This window comes from Mus musculus, chromosome 3 (assembly GCF_000001635.26).
Source record: "Mus musculus strain C57BL/6J chromosome 3, GRCm38.p6 C57BL/6J".
NCBI classification, from domain to species: Eukaryota; Metazoa; Chordata; class Mammalia; order Rodentia; family Muridae; genus Mus; species Mus musculus.
In genome coordinates, this window is record NC_000069.6 from 120,759,604 (window position 1) to 120,781,241 (window position 21,638).

General features: G+C 41.2%; 1 long non-coding RNA gene across 1 annotated transcript in view; it reads right to left on the bottom strand.

Moving 5' to 3' along the window:
- 6530403H02Rik (RIKEN cDNA 6530403H02 gene) overlaps positions 1 to 21,638 on the bottom strand; it is a 432,399-nt gene that overhangs the window by 305,270 nt on the left and 105,491 nt on the right. The window contains exon 3 of the long non-coding RNA NR_130170.1: positions 13,079 to 13,184. This is a non-coding gene — a long non-coding RNA (RIKEN cDNA 6530403H02 gene). The remainder of the gene's footprint in view (positions 1 to 13,078; positions 13,185 to 21,638) is intronic.

Below are 21,638 nucleotides of genomic sequence, written 5' to 3' on the forward strand. Positions count from 1 at the left end.
CTTTCCAGTGATGGCCGACTAGGCCATCTTTTGATACATATGCAGCTAGAGTCAAGAGCTCTGGGGTACTGGTTAGTTCATAATGTTGTTCCACCTATAGGGTTGCAGATCCCTTTAGCTCCTTGGGTACTTTCTCTAGCTCCTCCATTGGGGGCCTTGTGATCCATCCATTAGCTGACTGTGAGCATCCACTTCTGTGTTTGCTAAGCCCTGGCATAGTCTCACAAGAGACAGCTATATCTGGGTCCTTTCAGCAAAATCTTGCTAGTGATGCAATGGTGTCAGCGTTTGGAAGCTGATTATGGGATGGATCCCTAATCATCAGGGAAATGCAAATCAAAACTACCTTGAGATTCCACCTCACAACAGTCAGAATGGCTAAGATCAAAAATTCAGGTGACAGCAGATGCTGGTGAGGATGTGCAGAAAGAGAAACACTCCTCCATTTTTGGTGGGATTGCAGGCTTGTACAACCACTCTGGAAATCAGTCTGGCATTTCCTCCAAAAATTGGACATAGTACTACCCGAGGATCCCGCAAACCTCTCCTGGGCATATATCCAGAAGATATTCCAACCAGTAAGAAGGACACATGCTCCACTATGTTCATAGCAGCCTTATTTATAATAGCCAGAAGCTGGAAAGAACCCAGATGCCCCTCAACAGAGGAATGGATACAAAAAATGTGGTGCATTTACACAATGGAGTACTACTCAGCTATTAAAAAGAATGAATTTATGAAATTCCTAGGCAAATGGATGGACCTGGAGGGCATCATCCTGAGTGAGGTAACTCAACCACAAAAGAACTCACATGATATGTACTCATTGATAAGTGGGTATTAGCCCAGAAACTTAGAATACCCAAGATATAAGATACAATTTGCAAAACACTTGAAACTTGGGAAGAACGAAGACCAAGGTGTGGATATTTTGCCCCTTCTTGGAATTGGGAGCAAGGCACCCATGGAAGGAGCTACAGAGACAGAGTTTGGAGCTGAGACGAAAGGATGGACCATCTAGAGGCTGCCATACCCGGGGATCCATCCCATAATCAGCCTCCAAATGCTGACACCATTGCATACACTAGCAAGATTTTGCTGAAAGGACCCTGATATAGCTGTCTTTTTTAAGACTATGGATATAGCTGTCTTTTTTAAGACTATGCCGGAGCCTAGCAAACACAGAAGTGGATGCTCACAGTCAGCTATTGGATGGATCACAGGGCCCCCAATGGAGGAGCTGGAGGAAGTACTCAGGCAGCTGAGGGGATTTCAACCCTATAGGTAGAACAATAATATGAACTAACCAGTACCTCCCCAGAGCTCGTGTCTCTAGCTGCATATGTATCAAAAGGTGGCCTGGTCAGCCATCAGTGGAAAAAGAGGCCCATTGGTCATGCAGACTTTATATGCCTCAGTACAGGGGAATGCCAGGGCCAAGAGGTGGGAGTGGGTGGGTAGGTGAGTGGGTGGGGAAGCATGTGAGGGACTTTTGAGATAGCATTGGAAATGTAAATAAAATAAATAACCAATAATAAAAAAAGAAAAAAGAAAAAAATACAGTTAGGAGATAGATAGATAGATATTTAATTTATTGGGCTCTTTTTTAAAATAAAAACTGTATTCAACTTACTTGAGGTACGCTATAGATGACTGCTGCTCAGTTCTATTAGGACCTTTTACTCTTGGCTGTGGCTAGAAAAGAATTCACGGTAAAGGGGCCTATGGGAGTGTCTACCATTTACCCTCATGTTTTCATAAATGGAAGCAGTCAGGCAAAGAACACAGCTGTCACCATTTCTCCTAAACTGCATGAAGGGTGGGCACCATTTGAGCCAGGGCCAAGCTGACAGGCAGGTTGCCTCACAGAGCAGATCTAAATTTTGAACCATTCTGGCAGGTTCAATAGTTTGCATATGTATAAAAAGAGACCTGAGTTCACTCATCTGGTGTGCGCCTTGGCTTTTGATCAATCCTAAAAACTAACCCACAGGATGCCCACTGTCCCCTAATATTTTAAATGGTTGATGATCAAAAGGAAATTGCAGCAGACTAGATAGGATGAAAGATTCACCTGGACTGGCAATCTGAGAAGTTTTGTTTAATCTTTCTCCCCTGTGCATCTTTGCATTGCAGATTCCAGTTGGAGTGGAACTGCCTGCCTGCTCAGAGGGAAAGCTGTCCATATAATGTGTCTTGGCCAATTGGAAATTGGCAGCACTCGTGTTCTCATGAGAACAACTTCTTGCCAAGCTTCTAGGACATTTCCCAAGACCTAGAAGATTGCCCAATTGGACACCATCTCACTAAGCACACAAACTTTTCACTGCATGGGCCAGACTTTTCAGAACTCGGAATTGTTAGCAAGTAGAAACGACAACAAAGCTTCACTCTTGCCTACTCTGATTATTCTAAATGTCACCCACACGGTCCCCTTAAAAGACTGAGAAAGAACAGAAAATTCCCTCCAAGGTACAGCTAATTAGGAGAGACAGCAAAATTTAGAGGAAAAAAACAAAACAGATAAAGGCGCTTTTTACAGATTAAGCGAAAATCCAATTGCGGTCTTTACAAGAACTTAACCTTTTGCTCAGGACCAGTTCTAACGTCATTTGGTTTATCCAAAGAATTCTATTTATCCTGGGCACAGAAGAAAAGGTCAAAAGCTGGATTCCAAGGTTTTTGAAGAGAAAGATATGTCTCTAAATTACTACATAAATTCAACCTTTTGGAAGAAACATTCCGTATTCATTAAGAACCTTTTTCTAGGGGTTGGGGCAGATTTCTAAATACTTGGTTGGTATTGTATGGTAGAAATTATGTGAGTTGCCATTTCACTTGAACCCTTTTAAAATTATGGTGTTTGTTCATGTGTAATTTAAAAAAACATGCTTGGAAAATATTCAACAGTCTGAGATGGGGTCATTAGATAAAACTAGACTAATTATGATTTTTAAAATGTAATTGTAAATTAAATAAAGTATCAAAAACAAATCCAATCACAGCTGTTTGGGAGAGTTTGTTGCTTAAAACTTCACTTATCATCACATAATATAATTAAGCAATTACCCAATGACAGCTGAGTGATGACTAGAGCAGTCAGAAGCTAAAGTCTTCAACTCTGAGAAGTCACTGACAGTTCACAATAAACCAAGGAGAGTAAAGGTCCAGGGTGTTTTGTTTTTTTCCTGACATTCTGGTCATTTTGAATGTTGGGGCATTTTCTGGCATTCCTGACATAGCTTTTAGCCATCTGGTACCTAGACCCATAATCAATGCATGTATCCATTAGGCACCACTGCTCCAGCATCAGCACTCAGAGCATCGTGCACGTCGATGAAAATGGTCTAATAAAGTTATTTATTCCTGGATCAAAGAAAAATTTCATTATATACTACTGGTGTATTCACTTTAATACCAAGGTCATTGTAAACTATAGTGGTTACTTTAGCTTTTAATGGAGGATGAATTCAGCCAAAGCAGACAACCAAGACTCTTGACTTCAGTATGTGGCTCTATCTGGATCCTTTTCATGGAAATTAATGTGCATAAGCCCCTTAAGTAAATGGCAAGAGACAGCCAAATGCAAGAAACAAAAGACTTCTTTTACCAATAGGGTGGCAGTGGAATCCTAAGACTCACAAATATCAACAGTTCTATGTTCTTCACTTCTGGATGGGTAATCTTAAGTGTCAACTTGGGGGGGAGGGGGGCGTGGAGGGTTGAGAGACTCCTAGAAGATCAGTTTACCATACCTCTGTGACAGCATCTCCAGAGATGATTGGATCTCACTCTGCCAATGGTTTAGCCCATTGATGGATTCAAAACTTGAACAGATGACTGAGAAGTCTAACAATGGAACATGTTATATTTCCATAGGGCCTATGTGGAGGAAAAGTTCACTAGGAAATGCCATTCTACATGTTTGCCTTGTTGCTGGAATGTCAAAGGGCCAACACGTGGCTCAGGGAAGGTGAAAACACAGGGGCAGTAGGCTTCATTTCTTCCTAGTCGGTGAGGTACAGGGCTGCCGACTTGCTGCTCAGGGAAGGCAAAACACAGTCTGAGGGAGGAGTCCCAGCCCATGTTTCTCTGGGTGAGAAAAGGCAAGGGCTACTACAGATGTTGTGATTCTCAAACTCTTAAGTACCCAGACACTGCTGGGGACCTCAAAGAATTGAGAACCATGGTATACCCCTGTGGACCTAAAGCTGCTGAGCACCTCCAGAAGTTTGGAACAGGAGCCTGCTGGCCCGAGATAAGCCCAGGACATGGGTAGAATCTGGCTTAGCTCGGAGTGAGTCCCAAAGTATGGCGTGGAGCTGGAAGAGAAGCCTTCTAAGGGGAAACTTAGGCATGGCTCTGTATGACAAGGCCCCACCCCTGCTCCCATCCCCACCCCGGACACACACTACAGTCATTGATGAAGGAAACAGTTCTTGCTTGTCCAAATTGTTTCTCATGGAGGAGGAAGGTACATAGGTCTTACTCAGGGTGAATGAAGGATTGCATACCTTTGCAGGAAGGAATGCCCAGGAAGGGAAGCTCATTGGCTAAACATTTGGGGCTCAACTAGATACCTCATTAGCGTGGAGAACTCTAGGCTTTTATGCTAGTTGTTGTGGTCCTCTTAGTGGGGTGTCATGGTCACATGCTCCAGTGCAGGAGCCTGGTCGAGAGCTGGTTCAAACTCCTGCCATTCTCAATTAAGAGATTTATTGGGCTTCTGAACTAGCTACAACCCTATCTGTTTTTCTGTCTGGTGGCATAGTTCATTGCTCCACAGGTGAATATCCTTGAAAAGTATGGCCAGACATTTTCTGATACTACTTTTTACATCCAGTCACCACGAAGTACAAAGTTCTGTTCTGTCTCTCTTCCTGCTGTGGTGATGGCTTGCCTCACCATGGTGACAAAGCCAAAGACTTATGAACTGAACCCTCTACACTGCAGAGTCTACAATCACGTTCTCAAATCAGTCTTCACCCCTTGACTCTGTTTCTCTCAGGTGTTGGTCACAACAATAGAAATCATTCCAACACAACAACTATTTCCCTAAGTCAGGCATGGTACATGGCACATACTGAACACTCAATATTTGAGAATATATAAATGATTCTAAGGCATAATATGGAAGCTACTAGAAATCAATAAGAATGTGTGTGCCCTCTGAGCAGCTCTTTGCTCATTTTTATAACAACAGACGCTAGCTGTTCTGACTCCTCAGTGGTGTGTTTTCTTGTATGACATCTCTTTCAAGGCTTGCTGTGTCTGGAGACAAACCTACAAATAGGCACCTTGGGTGGTGAACACAAGATACTCATGGGTCCTCCATTTACCAGACCTGTAACTTTTTGAGAAAGTCTTTTTTTTTTTAACATCAGTGTAGAGAGGTATCTGTCTGAATATCAAGTGTATTATATGTTACCTGTTAAACACAATGGCTGCTGTATGACTGTGTCCTAGAGAAATGAAGTTTTGTTGTGTCATCTCCATATAAACATACTTAATATTGACTGTTCAGTTAAAGAGTGAAGATGAACAGAAGAAGGTGGACAGCTGCTTGGTGACTCAGTGGACAGTTGGCATTTTTCTATCATTGGAAAGATAAAGGGATGGAGGTGAAGTATGGTTTGTGGTTGGTAGAAGTTTGGTAGAAGAGTGTTTGTGATGAGAAGCAGAGTGACAAGGGGAAGCTGTAAGAAAACCAAGCTGGCTGCACAAACAACCATGCTGTCTTTATCAAACTGCCTCCAGAGGCAGGTGGGTCCTCAGTGATCCTGTTCAAATAACATATCTGAGACAGATGCTAAGTCTCTCACAGGCAATTTGCATAGTTATGTGGATACCCTAGGACAAGGGTTAGTGCACATCCTTAGGCAGCTAAGTCACATCTTGACAAGATCTCTCTAGTGAGATGATATACAATTTAAATCATACTCATGTTAAATGGTAAAATTTTCCTTTTAACATTTTTGGATTGTAGTTGGTCAAAGGTAACTGAAATTACAGAAATCAAAATCACAGATAAGAAAGAATTACTAGGGGCAGGGAAGATAGTCCAGTCAGTAAAGTGTCTACTTTGCAAGAATAAAGATCTGAGTTCAATTCCCAGAACCCATATAAAAATTCGAGGGATGGCTGTATGTGTTTGTAACCCCAGCCTCAGGGAAGACTAGACAGTAAGTCCCTTGGCACCAACTGAACAGCTAGTCTAGTCCAATTTGTGAGCTCCAAGCCAATGAGAACCTTGGCCTCAAAGGAAGAGAGCTGCGTACTCTGAAGTTACCTCTGGCCTCTAGGCACGGACACACACACACACACACACACAGACACACACATCACATCAACCAACAGACAGACAGAGAGACACTTCTGTACTTTCTAGTGAGTCCAGAGACAAGAACCAAGGAATAAAGAGACACATAAAGAATGCTACCAGGTGAAGAGAAGCATATTGGATAAAGGAAAGTTAAGCGAAAGTTCAGAACCACATGGGTGCTTTGAAGGCTCAGGAAAACTGGAATTGGCAAAGCAGGGGATTCTCTGCTAATCTACATCCTCTCCAGGGCCCTACTTCTGTGATATTCTTCAATGATTAAAGTTTACCTAATCTTTTACAATATGCAAAGTAGTCTCATCACTAGCTATAGAAAGCACGAGGAGGTGAATTGGCTTCCAGTTTTTGTTTGGCCGCATGTGGTCTATGACTAAGAAAAATAGTACTAGTGAGCTCAGAACAGGGCCAAACGTTAATATTTGACTCTTTAATAGCATGTGCATCAAACTTGATGCTAGCTGACCCAGAACAACAACAATTAAAGTGGAACACCTACTTAGAGAAGAAATCAATAATTATTTACATTTCATAAAGTTGTGTTTGCCTAACAGTTAATGAAGATGAAAAGTTCCAAGGAATGTCATTAAATTCTTCTACTGAGTTATGAATGATCAAACATTTGTCTCCCATCTCCCAATATCTCAGGATGCATACCATCCAAATCTTAAATATTCATCAGCTTACGTGCAATGTGTTTTCTGTTTTTTTTTTAACCATATTTATTATGGGATCATACCAGTGCATGCATGTGGAAAGACATAATGGAAGCCATGTCTTTCCTTCTACCAAGTGGATTCCAGGGAGCAAATACAGGTCTTGAGGCTTGGCAGCAAGGACCTTACTGCTGAGCCATCTTTCTGATCCCTCAAATGTCATTAGAACTCTATTTGTTTCTTAGTGTGAAATTTTGCTGGAAATTTCCTTAAACTGTTTTTTGGGGAAATGTTCCCCAACACTAAGGGATTTGCAAGTACATTATATGCAGGTGTTCCAAAACACTGATGTATAAATGGCCTGGTGTATTTAAATGAACACAATGCCATACAGTGTCTAGCAGTCCCTGGCCTCACATGTTCTTGCACCACTCTCTATTTTAACAGGTGCTATTTATACTCATTATATAATAAGCAAATGAAGGAATGTGATAAGTCATGCCTTGCTGAATTTTAAATTCGCTGGTTAATGTATGAAATTAAGGTAAATGTATTCATTTTAGAAATGGTGCTATAGTTATTATGTGCCCATTTGACCCTTTAAATTAAACTAATTAAGTGTAACTATCTGCATTATTATTTCTGTGATGGATGGATGATTGGATTTTATCAGGTTCTTCCCTAACTATCAAATCATACATGTACCGATTCATGTTTTTTTTTCTCCTTTGTTGCACATTCTGTGGCCTTCCTCACGGGCTAATAGTGGCAATCTCTCTCCAAAACACAGATGGGAAAATTGTTGTCATTAACCCAGAAATATTTCTAGTTTGGAAAACTCATACATTGTTTTTTTTTTCCTCATTCAAGCCATTTAACCCAGATGAATGGGCTTAGTCTAGTCATTTCCTGGAGAATTTTCCTCTCGGTCTTCACAGTTCAAAATCTTTACACCTTCAGCAATTAGGAGCACAGGCTGCTCTCTTAGAAGACCCTATTTCAATCCCCAACACCCATATCTGTCTGTCACTTCAGTCCCAGGGGATCCCATGCCCTTTTCTAGCCTCTAAGAGCAGTAGGCATGCATGTGGTGCACGGACATAGGACATATATGCAAGAAACACAACCATGCACATATTTTTTTTCTCAAAAATGAGGGTGTGAACCACTACATCTCAAAATTGTTCTAAATTTATTTATTTTAAGATGGCATGTCTTAGAAGCACAATCTCCCCATGTCTGTCACTCTGTTTTCAAATAGGGAATTCCAACTCTTCTTTGTTACTATCGAACCAAGTTACCCTGATTGATATTGGCCCTTCAAAGACACATACAGAATTCCTCAAAACAGAGATGGGATACCAGCAATAGCGGTTACAGCAGAATATTGCATTTACTTTTCCAACTCACTTCATTCCATCTGACCTTCTCTTCCAGCTGTCAATCCCTGTGGCTCCTCCCTTTCACCCTACTCCAGATTTTCTCTCACATGCGGTCATAGCCAACCTTTCTCTTAATGTATCCCTTGCCCTAAGCAATGTCCGATAGGTTCTCAGCTCTCTGTGAATATATTTGGAATAGCTCACTGTGTTTGGGATAATCTCCTACCCAGAATATGCACTGTCATCTTTGTGAACCTTCTGAAAGCCCATTTCCACTGGGAGCCTCCTTATGTTAATTTCCCTGCCAGGCACATTAGAGAGTCCTCATTCCTAGGACTGCTGTCCTAGCCAAATCCGAGTTGCCAGCACTTTAAGAGAGAGATGCCATTTCTGTTTCTTTTAAAGCACTGTGTCTGACTCTCAAAATAATGTCTTCCATCAAAATAATATCCCTTAACTGGATGTCAGAGCCTATGGCCCAAGCCAGGGGCCCGATCTGCCAAGTCAGCTTCAATTGTTCCTTCTGGTAAATTTCTTTCCAAGTTTTCTAGAAGTTCTAGGGCTAAAAGCCCCCAGAAGGTGGAAAAGAAAGGGAGATATTTCTTCTAATAAAAGGATGAGAAAAGCCAATGTACATTCGTCCTGTGGGTCATCTTGTGCTAGCAGCGAAAAGAGCTGACTATTCTTAAGATAGAGAAATGAAAAGAAGGGTGATTTAATAAAAAGTTCTGAGGCTTTGCTGGTCTTATCTCCCATCTCTTTCATTTTTAGAGATATTTTTAAGGGAATTCACACAACGGTAACAATCTGTCATCAGCTTGGTCCTCTGAAAACTCAAGCTATCCCAATGTTTTTGGTGAGGCTTCTTCATTAAGAGGGGCCAAGGCTTCAAATAAACACATGAGTCACTCTGTGCACTGTGTACAGCGCTGGATGCAGTATTTCCATCTGATTTAATGTATGTACACACATGCAGATTGGTCTCAACCTAGTTTCCATTCCATTTACATTCAGAGAGAAAAAGGTCTCCATATTTCCAGGGGTTGTCTATAGTATTCTGTTTTTATGGAAACATTAGAGAGAACAGCCAATTATGCAAGACTCCATTTCATTTTGATTGCCTTAAAATACAAACTGCTAAGGTTTTATAGGCCTGTACTAAAGAAAGAAAAATACTTACCACCTAATTCCGGATATCTTGTAACTTATGAACCACTAGACATAAAATCATTGAGTCTCCAGGGCAAGAAAGAGCCTAACGTGGAAACAAGGAAATCAAGCTGATCGATAACGAAGAACGAAAATGAGAACTTTCATTCCTGAAAAGGCTTTTCTTTTCTTTCTTTTTTTTCACTTTTACAATATTTGCCCTTCTTATTTATTTGATTTTGCTGTGTGCCTATGTGGTCAGAATCTATCTTGTGGCTTTCTTAACCCAACTACAGTTAAGATACATTATTTACCAAGCAATAGTAGAAACGTGATTTAAAAAAAAAATTAAAACAATTACATTGTTCACCGGAACAAAAGTCACAAACTCATATGCCTTCCAGAGCCTAACAAATAGCCTGTTACCTTGTGTGGCTCTGAGGCATCGTTCTTTCCTGCTACATTCCTCACCGTGGTAGATGGGGAATAATAAATACACGAAGCTAGGAATGCCAGTGGCACTATGCAAGAAAAGCCAGTGTGTAAAGTGGCCCTGGACAAAATAATAAGTAACCGTGGGCCTCTCATCAAACTGGAGGGCACAGGACTCTGCCAACAGAGCAGATTCATGTCTGCACGGACATTTTGCACAGCGGTTCCTGCTGCGTATGACTAACCTCTCGGAGGAGATGAGGCAATATGTCTATGGATAGCTAAATTGTGTCTCCTGGGCAGGGCATATGGCTCAGTTGATATAGCGTTTGCCTAATGTGCAGGAAGCTCAGGGATCGATCCCCAGTACAACATAAACTGACTATGCAGAGTGGTACATGCCTGCGATCTAAGCCCTTGGGAGATGGAGGTGAGGACATTCAGAAGTTCCAGGTCATCCTTGACCACACAATAGGTTTAAGGCTAGCCTGGGCTAAATGGGATCGATCTTCAAAAACACAAAATGAAAACTGACTCTTGTAGTATTAAATTATTATAGCCGACCATCCCTCATTTATAAGATCTTTTCTTCTTTCTCAAATACCTGATTTTAAGAAAAACTTTTAAAATGAAAAGAGAGAAAAGCAGGGAGGCCCATCCTCCACCCAAAGGAGTTGCATCATTACATTCTCTGTTAGGATAAGGATCTATAACAAATCTCTGTTTCCACAGTCACAACGTATAATTTTTAGGTCCATGCACTGTTTATTTAGCAAAAGGCATCTTTGCATCTCTGCCTGTCTGTTCCTGCCATGAAGCCGTCCTTTGAAATGCAGTCAAGCACAGCACATGAACAGAAGCTCTACAAGACGATATGGCCCTTAGGTACAAAATCTTAAGAGTTTAGAGAAGTAGCAAGTATGTATAGCACAGGACAACAGCAAAGGGTATGAGGAACTGCTGTACACGGTTGGTTGACCATGTCAAGATAGTACAAAGAAACGGCAGAGTCTTCAGAATAAAGAACAGCATCGAAAGCAGTCCTTAAAGCCAGCCAGTGCTACATGTGCCTATAGCAGCAGCAGTTGGGGGCAAAGATAGGTAGATCTCTCTAGCCCAGGAGATCCTTGGCCAGCCAACACAGCTAACAGACTAAGCTTCTAATTCAGTGAAAGAGCCTATCTCAAAGGATGAGGAGGGAGAGTGACAGAGAAGGATGTCTTAGTCCCCCCCCCCCCCCCGGTCTCCACATGCAAGCACACTTGTGCACATAAACACTGATGTGTGCCTGTGTGCATGTGCTCTTGTGTGCACACGTATACACACACATGCACAAAGACACACATACACACACACATACACATACACCCTTAAAGATGTACCTAAACAAAATAACATGAGAGAAAGAGATTATATTGCATTAAATTAGTGAAGATACAAATGTTAAAAAAGCTAATAACAAAAACCAAAACAGATAATCTTAGCCTGTTTAAGCTTCTCTAAGTGACCTCTATAGTTCAGGTCTTTCCTCTACTCTAAGTCTTTAAAAAGCTCCACTTTCTCATAGGAGAGCTCCACCAAGTCCTTGCAGTGGCTGTCTAAGCTTTCATTCCTTCAGTTTCAACAAGGGGTATCCCTTTGGTTCCCTGTCATTCCTGTCTGTCTACAGGCTCTGTGCTTATTATCTCATCTTAGAGGTTTTCTTCCCCTGGAGACCCAAGAGACTCCTTCTCATTCCCATGCCTTCTCTTACATGTCCTCTTCCCACTGAGGTTGTACTAGCCACTCTGCCTAGTAATATATGTAATTAGCATATATTACACATAATTAGTATATTATATACTATATAATACATATTAGTATATATACTATGATATAAAATAATATATAATATTGTCTTAGTTAGTGTTTTACTGCTGTGAACAGACAACATGACCAATGCAAGTCATATAAACAACAACATTTAATGGGGCTGGCTTTCAGGTTCAGAGGTTCAGTACACTATTATTAAGGCAGGAGCATGGCAGAGTCCAGGTAGACATGGTGCAGCAGAGCTGAGAGTTCTACATCTTCATCTGAAGGCAGCTAGGATGAGTGTCTTAAACCCCACACCCAGAGTGACATATCTATTCCAACAAGGCCACACCTCCAAAGAGTGCCTCTCCGTGGGCCAAGCATATTCAAACCATGACAAATATATATATACTAGTAGATAGATAGATAGATAGATAGATAGATAGATAGATAGACAGAGATAGATAGATAGACAGACAGACAGATAGATACACATATGTGTTTGAGTATATATATATGTATATATAGTATGTGTATAGTATAATATACTACACTCTCACTATAATCTCACTACCCTCAAGTCTCTTCCTCTCCTTAAACTTTATCCCTATCATATATATGTTAGGTAGTAATCTTGTTTAATCTCAGCTCCTTCTATTACATATGTTCTAGGAGATAGGGATGTCTATGGATTCTGTCCACTGCCACATCTGAGATACTCCCAGGCATGATTGAAAAGATAAAGAAGAGGCTCAAGCAGTTGCAAACAATGAGACATTACAGCTACATACTGAAGATAGGTGAGTTGTACCCCAGGTGTACAGAACAGAACGTCACTCAGCATTCACTCAGGATCTTTGGAATGAAAAGATTACTCTATCTTATGGGGACAATCTCTGAAAATTCCCACAGCCATACTCAAAACTGTGGCAATTCTATCTCCGTTTAGCCTGACATGATCTCATCAGGACAACCTTGGGGTAAAAGTCAAAGCTGTTGGATGTAAACCTCAGTCAAAAGTCTGGATCTTATAGTTAATGTGAGTTTCAGGCTTAAAATGGAGGCACAGTTGGCATGTTTACGGATTGTATGGATTAGTAATAATTATTAATTCTATATAAAGGTATAGACTAGATGCTTATAGAAGCTTAAGCCCTTATATTTAATAATTCATTAGAAAAGACAAAGCACCTCCAGTCTCCTAAACCAATCTGCTTATATTTACATAACTTATCCACTACACCACTTGCCAAAGCTGTAAGTTAAAACTACTAACCAACACTGGCCCAGCATGCTCAGGAGTAGAATGTGCCAACTATACAACTTACTTGTCATGCAGCATTCCTTCTTCTATGATCCAGGCTTTGAAATTCCGCCCTTGCTTTTTGATTTTTTTTCCATCAGTCTCTTCGGTTTGTTTCAGTTACCCCACCACTGAGAACAAAAGGGTTGTTTATTTATTTTTTTACTGAATTAGAGATGTATTTATTTCCTATTCTTTACTTCTGTACTGCTTCATTTTTTAAAAAAGGCACTTTGAATTTAATTTTGAAACCAAAGACACTGAGTGATCTCACACACTACTTCCAATTGTCCATAATATTTTTACAATAAGCAAGATGGACCACTTCAAGGACTCTCAAATATTTTAATCTCAAGGTCTCATTCCATTATTCAAATTCATTTAAGAGTCTCAAAATGATTTCATGTATATGGGCTGTTTCGATGAGTATTAAATGCATATAAATCACAACAAAACTCTTAAGCTCACCCGAGGACACATCCACTACTTGTGGGAGTGATGTCATTGTCACATGTTGTATATACTCTGGAAACTAGTTCAGTGTAAGGGGAGAGTTTAGAGAGGAAACAGCATTGTTTTGAAAATAGGAGTCACGTTACTCTGAATAAATGAATAGCAGGAGTTTCAGTGAAGATAACTCTCAAATAGCAAATGTCACCCAAAGGCCTGAGAAACATTTTAAAGTTACTGGGCCACACTTTGAAGAAACACTTGCCTAATCTTTACTTGATTAAAAAAAAAATTACCCAAATTCTTAGTATTTTAAGAGTGTTTTTTTTTTTTCCTTTTTGTTTCCTCACATACAAAATCCTCTGTAGCCTGTCTACATCTGTTTTATCTTTTACCCTGTAGCTATACCATCTAAAAGGTTTGGTTTTTATCTGAGAGAGAGATAGAGAGAGAGAGAGGGAGAGAGAGGGAGAGAGAGAGAGAGAGAGAGAGAGAGAGAGAGAGAGAGAGAGAAGACAAATGGGAAATATATCTAGGTGACGAAACTTCTCAGACCCAGAAGCATAGATGCCCCAACCACTCATACCTCATTTCCTCGAAAGTGGCACATGATGCTAACTCACTGTAAAAGAAGCTGGTAATAATGTTGCCTACCATACTCGCCTACTTTAAATTTTCTGAGAAACCTTCTAAATGCAGTATTTGGAATCAAAACATTTACGTTCCACTTGGTCTGTGGAGCAGAACCTAATACTGTGAGGTTCTGTAAGTCAGTGGGTCAAAGAGAAATGCCAGATAAGACAAGACCCAGAAAGTCCATTTGGAAGAAGATAGGAGTAGAGAAGGGGCTGCCTCTTAACAAGATTGTTTCCTTCTAGAGCTTTCCTAACCTAACGATCCAGAAGTTCTTTTATGGTCTCAGTTTTCCCAAAAGTCTTACACATTACATAGCATTGTTATACCAATGTTTAGGCAGGGGAAAAATAAGACAAGGCAAGATCCGTCAACTTGGCACAACCTGGAACCGCCTGGAGAGATAGTCTTCATGAGAGATTATCTATTGGTTTGTCCTAGGGACATGTCTCTTGAGAATCTTCTTAAGTAATAGGTAAGGAAACACTAGTCCAGTGTGGGTGGCACACTAATCAGGGGGTCCTTAACTGTGTAAGAGTAAAGAGATCAACAAGCATGCGAGCATCTGTGCCATTTACTTCTCTCCAGTCTTCACTGTGGATATGAGACTAGCAGCTTCAAGTTCCTGCTGTTTTGGCCCCACTGTGTAATAAAAGTCTATATGTGGGATTGTACGCTAAAGTAAACACTTTCTTTCCTAAGTCCCTTTAAGTTGGGATTCTTTATCACAGCGGTGGAAATAAAACTAGAACAAGGGCCTTGAAGGTTAGCATGGGTGGCCTTAGACTTGAGCTCAGATCTGCTGGAATCACAACTGTGCCTTAGGGTTTTTTTTTTTTTTCAGTTGGTTCGTTTTAGGTGTTGTTGGTGTTGTTTTTGGTATTGGGGTGTGTGTGTGTGTGTGTGTGTGTGTGTGTGTGTGTGTGTGTGTGTTTCTTCTTGTTTGAGACAGGCTCATGTAGTCCAAGCTGACCTCAAGTTTATGATCTTCTTGCCTCAGTCTCCTGTATTCTGTGATTAGAGATGTGAACAGTAATGGCCAGCTCAGAACTGTCCTATCAGTAGCTCAGCCTTAGGAGAATGTTTTCCAGGGATCTTCAGATAGTCTTTCTTCCAGAAAGTCTTCACTAGCACAGAATCTTTCAGAAGCTTTGTTAAGTTGACTACCCCTCAGACCACTAAGGAGGATGTGCCCTAATAGTCACCACCTACCAGTCTTAATATTACCTGGTGGATAGACTATGAATAAGGACTTAGGCTTTCTGTGTCTTCACTGTTGTCCTTGATCAATCAGGCAAGAAAAAATGCAAAGTACAGAGTACTGGATTCTCAGCATCTCTACAGCAAAAGGCTCTGCAGCCCCCATGCCCTTCTGCCTCTGCCAGTTTCTGAGGTAAGAAGCCGTTAGAGGCACCGAAGCGTAGCAGTTACACAGACCATCACCGGGAACTCTGAAACGCCACAGACTACGACTGCAACCTCAGCCAAGCTGTCTTCCATGAGCAAACTCTGATTTCTTTACAGCTAAGACAGAGAGAAAAATAAGTTTATTCAAATACCAGAGTAAGGTGGTACACAGGAGATCCTTGGCAGACTATGAGCCAGGTACCTGACCCAAAGCTACACCTAAGCTTGCCACATTGTACCACTGTGTTCCAAACACAGCCCTCAGACCTGCCCCAGTACAACCCTGGGGGCAACTGCAACCTCTTTCCAGAGCACATCCCTTCATAGACATAAGAAAAGGATGTTCCCAGTTATCATCCAATATTAATGACTTATTTTATATAAGGTTTAATACTTTCATTCTCTTCAAACAAATTGAAACATACATCAAGACAATGTCTCATCCAAGATGAGAATGCTTAACATTTAGGACGATGAAACTTCAGTTTGATTGGATTCCGTTGCCTGCTTCCTTCATTTATGAAATAAGAGTGGCATCTGAACAACACAGTGCTTCAAAAATGCCAGAACAACAACGGCCAGAGAAAACTCTCCTTAGCTGATGAAAGGAAACTTATCCAGAGTAAATATAACAAGGGCAGGTACGGGGAAACCTTTAGAGCTAAGGTTCCCACAGATTATTTCAATGAATTACAAAATTAGTGTAACCTGAATTAATGAAAATGGAGAGATGGATAAGTAAACTAAAACAGGGCAAACAGACATGCAAGCTTAGATTCAGCTCACATTTTCAAAGAACATATTAATTTTTATGAATACGAAGGAACATGTGGAATTAATTCAGCCAGTGGATGCTTCTACTTAAGCCAGCTCCTGTCTCTGCACTGGGATGGTGTCTTAGTTAGGGTTTCTATTGCTGTGAAGAGACACCACGACCGTGGCAACCCTTATAAAGGAAAACATTTAACTGGGGGCTGGCTGGCAGTTTCAGAGGTTCAGTCCATTATCATCATAGTGGAAAACATGGCAGCATGCAAGCAGACATGGTGCTGGAGAAGGAGCTGCGAGTTCTTTTTTCTTTCTTCCTTTCTCTCTATCTCTCTTTCTCTCTTTCCTTCTTTCTCTCTTTCCTTCTTTCTTTCTTTCCTTCTTTCTTTCTATTAGATATTTTCTTCATTTACATTTTAAATGCTATCCCCTTTCCCGGTTCCCCCTCAGAAAACCCTCCATCCCCCCCCCCACCAATCCACCTACTCCAGCTTCCCGGCCCTTGCACTCCCTTATATTGGGGCATAGAACGTTCACAGGACCAAGGTCCTCTCCTCCTATTGATGACCAACTAGGCCATCCTTTGTTACATATGCAGCTAGAGCCATGAGTCCCACCATATGTTTTCTTTGGTTGGTGGTTTAGTCCTAGGGAGCTCTGGGGATACTGGTTAGTTCATGTAGTTGATCCTCCTATGGAGCTGCAAACCCCTTCAGGAACTGAGAACTCTACATCTTGATGTGAAGGCAGCAGAAGGGGGAGACTAAGACATACTGGCCAGACTTGAGCATATATATATGAGAACTCAGAGCCTGTCTACACAGTGACAAGCTTCTTCCAACAAAGCCACATCTCCTAATAGTGCCAAGTACTCCCTGTGGGCTAAGCATTCAAGCACACGAGTCCATGGGGGCCTAACTATTCAAACCAGCAAACCCGGAGAAGCAGAGTCCTCCCTGTGTTCATTGCAGAAGGAAGGAGAAGGAGAAACATCCCCGTTCCCACATGCCACAGGTAAGGGTAGGAGGCACGTTAGCCATCATAGGAGTAGTAAAACATAGCTGGTATCCGGTGGGTGGTGTGTGTGTGTGCAGAGGGGTAACAATGGACATCCACCTGACTCAGGGCCTTTAGAGATCCACGTGTGAGCAACGGAGGCAAAACAGGCAGGCTCACTCACCCATTCTGTTCATTTCGCTGGGGTTTTTCCAGGTGCCAAGGAAGCCCACCAAACTCATGCATTCTTCTCTGTGACCTACTTTAGCACATTTTCATCATGGTTTAAAAATAAAAATTTCATGCTGCCTTGCCCCTTTTTAAATTCCTAGGAACCTAATAGTCTTCCATGAGGTTTGGAAAATAATTGCGAGCCAGCCTGCACTACCTCCGTCCTCTCCCTTTGTGTTCTGCAGCGATGCTGCTACTCTGGATATTCAGAGGCATATTGCTTTCCTGCACTGCCTCTCCTCACCGACTATTATTACTTTAAGTATTCATTCTGCTATTACCCTTTGTCACCAAGCCTGGCTCATAAGATGGGCCAAGCCTTCCTTCCTTTCCCATAATTCCCTATTTGCTCTTTATCCCTGTTAAAAAGCTAGTCCACCTTTATTTCCTTTTGTCATCTTTTCTTCTTTTCCTTCTGACAGACTTTCATTATCTTTTTTTTTTCTGATGTGACTTTGCCTCTTTACTAATAGCATCTATTTTATGGGCCTGCCTGTACAAACTTTGTCCTGCCTGGCTCCATTCTCTGACACAGAAATTTTGCCCAAACATCTTTTACTATGATCCATGTTCCATTTTTATGTCTTTTGAAACATCACCCTGTCTCTGCTGATGTTTTTATTAGAAATTACGAGAGCATTAAGTCATTAAAATCTGTATCACTTAGCCCTGTCACTTTACAGCCACCCTGTCAGTGACCTTTGGAATAACACTGTAATGGAAAATTACTCTTTTGTGCATACAGTGAAAAAGAGAGAAGGGAAAAGTGATGGGAAGAGAAGATGGAGTGCAGAGGCAAATCACTGGGGTCTGCAAAAGTGCCACTCATTCACTTTCTTCGATGTAAATGGCCAACTGAAATCATTCTGAGATTAGGCAGGTATTCTGGGATAAAAAGGAGGGAAAAGGACAAGAAAAGACTGGAAGAAGGAAAGAAAACTGCCCATTCCTTTTCCTCTTGGCATCATTTTCTTCCTAAATTGTTTGTCAATTTATTCTCAGGTTTATTCATCCCTTCAGTAAATAGTCATAGTGTGTTTAGTGTGCACTGGGAAGAAAGTAGGTGCACTTCTCATTTGCACAGAGCTGAGAACTACAGTGGTCTGGTGGTCTGGTGTCCCTTCTAATATCTAAAGATTCTCCATGTGGTGGGCCAACCTCCCCAAATTATTTCTCACTAGGAAAGTAGTCAGACAAAGAGACAAACTGCACATCCTTGTCAGCTCAAGTGCTTTGTTGCGTAGAGCATTAGGAGTCTGTGTTGATGGAGCAAGGGGATGCAACTTCCTGTTCTGCTGGTTAGCTACCTCAGATAAACAAGACACACCTTTACAGCAAGTCTCGTAGTATGTCTTCTTGTAGGGAAAGTGACTGTTCCATCCATCCAACCAGTGAGGCTTCTGGATCGCTTTTAGGAAGAGTGATGAGAGGGACATAGTGTATGTAATAGCAAGGACAGGAATAGAGGTGACTTAGCTCTTAAGAATTTTCTTTCCTCCCTGTTATATCCCAGGAAGACCTAAAAATATTTCAGGATAGGTGTTGGTTAGTTTGGCTTCTCAGTTGTATTTCTTTGCATGAAACAAAACACAAAGGGATTTGCATGCACTGGGTTCCAGAACTGATTTGACTCACATTTAAATCTTGTATGACTTTAAGGAAGTCACTTGCTTCCCTAAGGAAGTTTTCCCAGCTGGAAGAATAGGAACTGAGGTGATACCAGGAGACTCTGAACAGGCATCGCTTTACAGGTGGTGAAGAGAAACAGAAGGTAATGGCCTAGCTCACTAAGGCATGGGTGACATGCCCAGTTACCAGCCTTTGCTTACTTAGCCTGTTGTCTGGGCTGCACAGGCTGTGTTTTTAATATCATCCCTGCTGCTGATCATCCTTCATGTAGCCATATAAGCAGAGCAAACTCTTTGGGTAATGTAGGGAGCTATATCTGAAATTAAAGTCAAAGATTGTGATGGGTGAAAAAAAATCTCATAAAGAGAATCCTTTACACAGTCATTACAGATTTCTGGCTGGGAACTGCATGTAGCACAATAGAAACATTTATTCCTGTGTTATTTCTGGAAGTCATTTGGATGTCAGGTTCAAGGCCAAAGAGACCACAACAGGGGATCATTTGGAACAAGCAGATGGAGTTCTGCCCAGAGCTGGGGAGGAGTCCTACAGTGGGAAGGGTCTTGATTCCTTTGCTTTCAAGCCTCCTGGTGGAGAACAGAATCAGAGCATAGAGAAGAAATCCCTTATGGGACTCCTAGCATAAATCAGACAGATCAGTAGTTTAGATTAGCTTATTTTCTGTTGCTAAAAATATGATACACAGAATGGGCAACTTAGACAAGGAAAATGTATGTTTGGGCTCATGATGGTGGGCCATCAACAAATTTAACAGTCAACACAACACAGATCAAATCTTATCAAATGATTTAAAGTATTAAGTGCTATGGAAGAGACAGTGTGATTTCAAGAACAGACTAAAATTTTCAAAGGGCTAAACTGCCAAGTTGGAATTGTGCATAAGAAAGAACAAACTGCACATTCATCGACCTCTTTTTCAAGTCCAACATTCAGTTTTACATCACGAAGTTCACTTATTTACACAATGAAGAATATTGATGCTGTACTCCACGAAAAATCTGGCCTGAGATTCATAGTTTTAACACAAACAGATATTTTACAGTGAGCAATGGCTGTTTCCCAAACATCTATCGATTATTATCTTGTGATTCCTCAGAATTTTACAACCACAGATACCTCTGCCATGCCTGGAGAGAAACTGTATGAGTCTAGGCTAGAAACTGAATATATATCAGTGGCAATTTGAGTAAGAATGCATGCCATAGGTTCATTCATTAAATACTTAGGGAATGGCACTATTGGAAATAACTAGGAGGTATAACTTTGTTGGAGGAAGTATGTCAGTGGGGATGGTCTTTGAAGATTTAAAAGCCCAGGTCAGGCCAGTATCTCTCTCTCTCTCTCTCTCTCTCTCTCTCTCTCTCTCTCTCTCTCTCTCTCTCTCTCTCTCTCTCTCTCTCCCTCTCTCTCTCTCTCTCTCTCTTCCTATTGTCTGAGGATCTGGATGTCAAAATTTCAACTATTTTTCCAGCACTATGTCTGCCTGCCTGCCCCTGTGCTCTCAGCCATGATGAGAATGGACTGAACCTCTGAAACTGTAAGTTAGCCCCAATTATATGTTTCTATTTATAAGTGTTGCCTTGGTCATGTTGTCTCTTCACAGCAATAGAAAATTGACTAAGACAATATCTTAAGTTTAATGCCAATTGAAAAAACCTTCCTTGAAGGTTTTGTTTACATGCTTGGTGTGTGTGTGTGTGTGTGTGCAAGAGTGTGTGCTTGTGTGTGTGTGCATGTGTGTCTGTGTTAGTGTGTGCATGTCTTTGTCTGTTGTGACTCTGTGTAGGTATAGATAGGCAGGGGATTAACATAGGCTTGTCTACCTCAATCTTATCAATATATTATATATGATTGCTGACTATTTAAATACAGAGGTCACCTCCAGGAATCTCTTGTCTCTGTGCACAGTGGAATCATGGGCAATTCACCACACAAGCCTAACAGTTTCCCGGATGCTAGAAATATAATCTCTGGTATTCGGAGCAAGCAGTGTGCCTTCTGACCATCTCCTCAGCCCCATAAACCTATGTCTTACCAATATATAACCTTGACCCAATCAGAGTAATGGGGCACAAAATGCATTTCAGTAGGGACTCCTAGAAAAGAGCATCCTCATTTTCTTGTTTTTGTATGTCAAGCTAATGGGGTCTGAGTAACTTCTTTAGACATTTCACCAAAGATGACCTGAGGATTGTGTAGACACAGGGTCAGAGTGCAACAAATCCCAGAGGAACAAACCCACAGATAGAGCAAGCCATGTTGGACCATTCAGCTATGCAAGGCAATGAATAGACCTTCAGATATCACATTTTCCATTTTTTTAAACAAAGGAGAGCTGTGGATGGGGGATCCAGCTCCTAGTCCCTTAGTCCTATAAAATATCTTGTCTCAGCAATCCTTTCCCAAAGTAAACCTGCCTTTATTAAAGTCAACTTGTACACCAAGCCAAC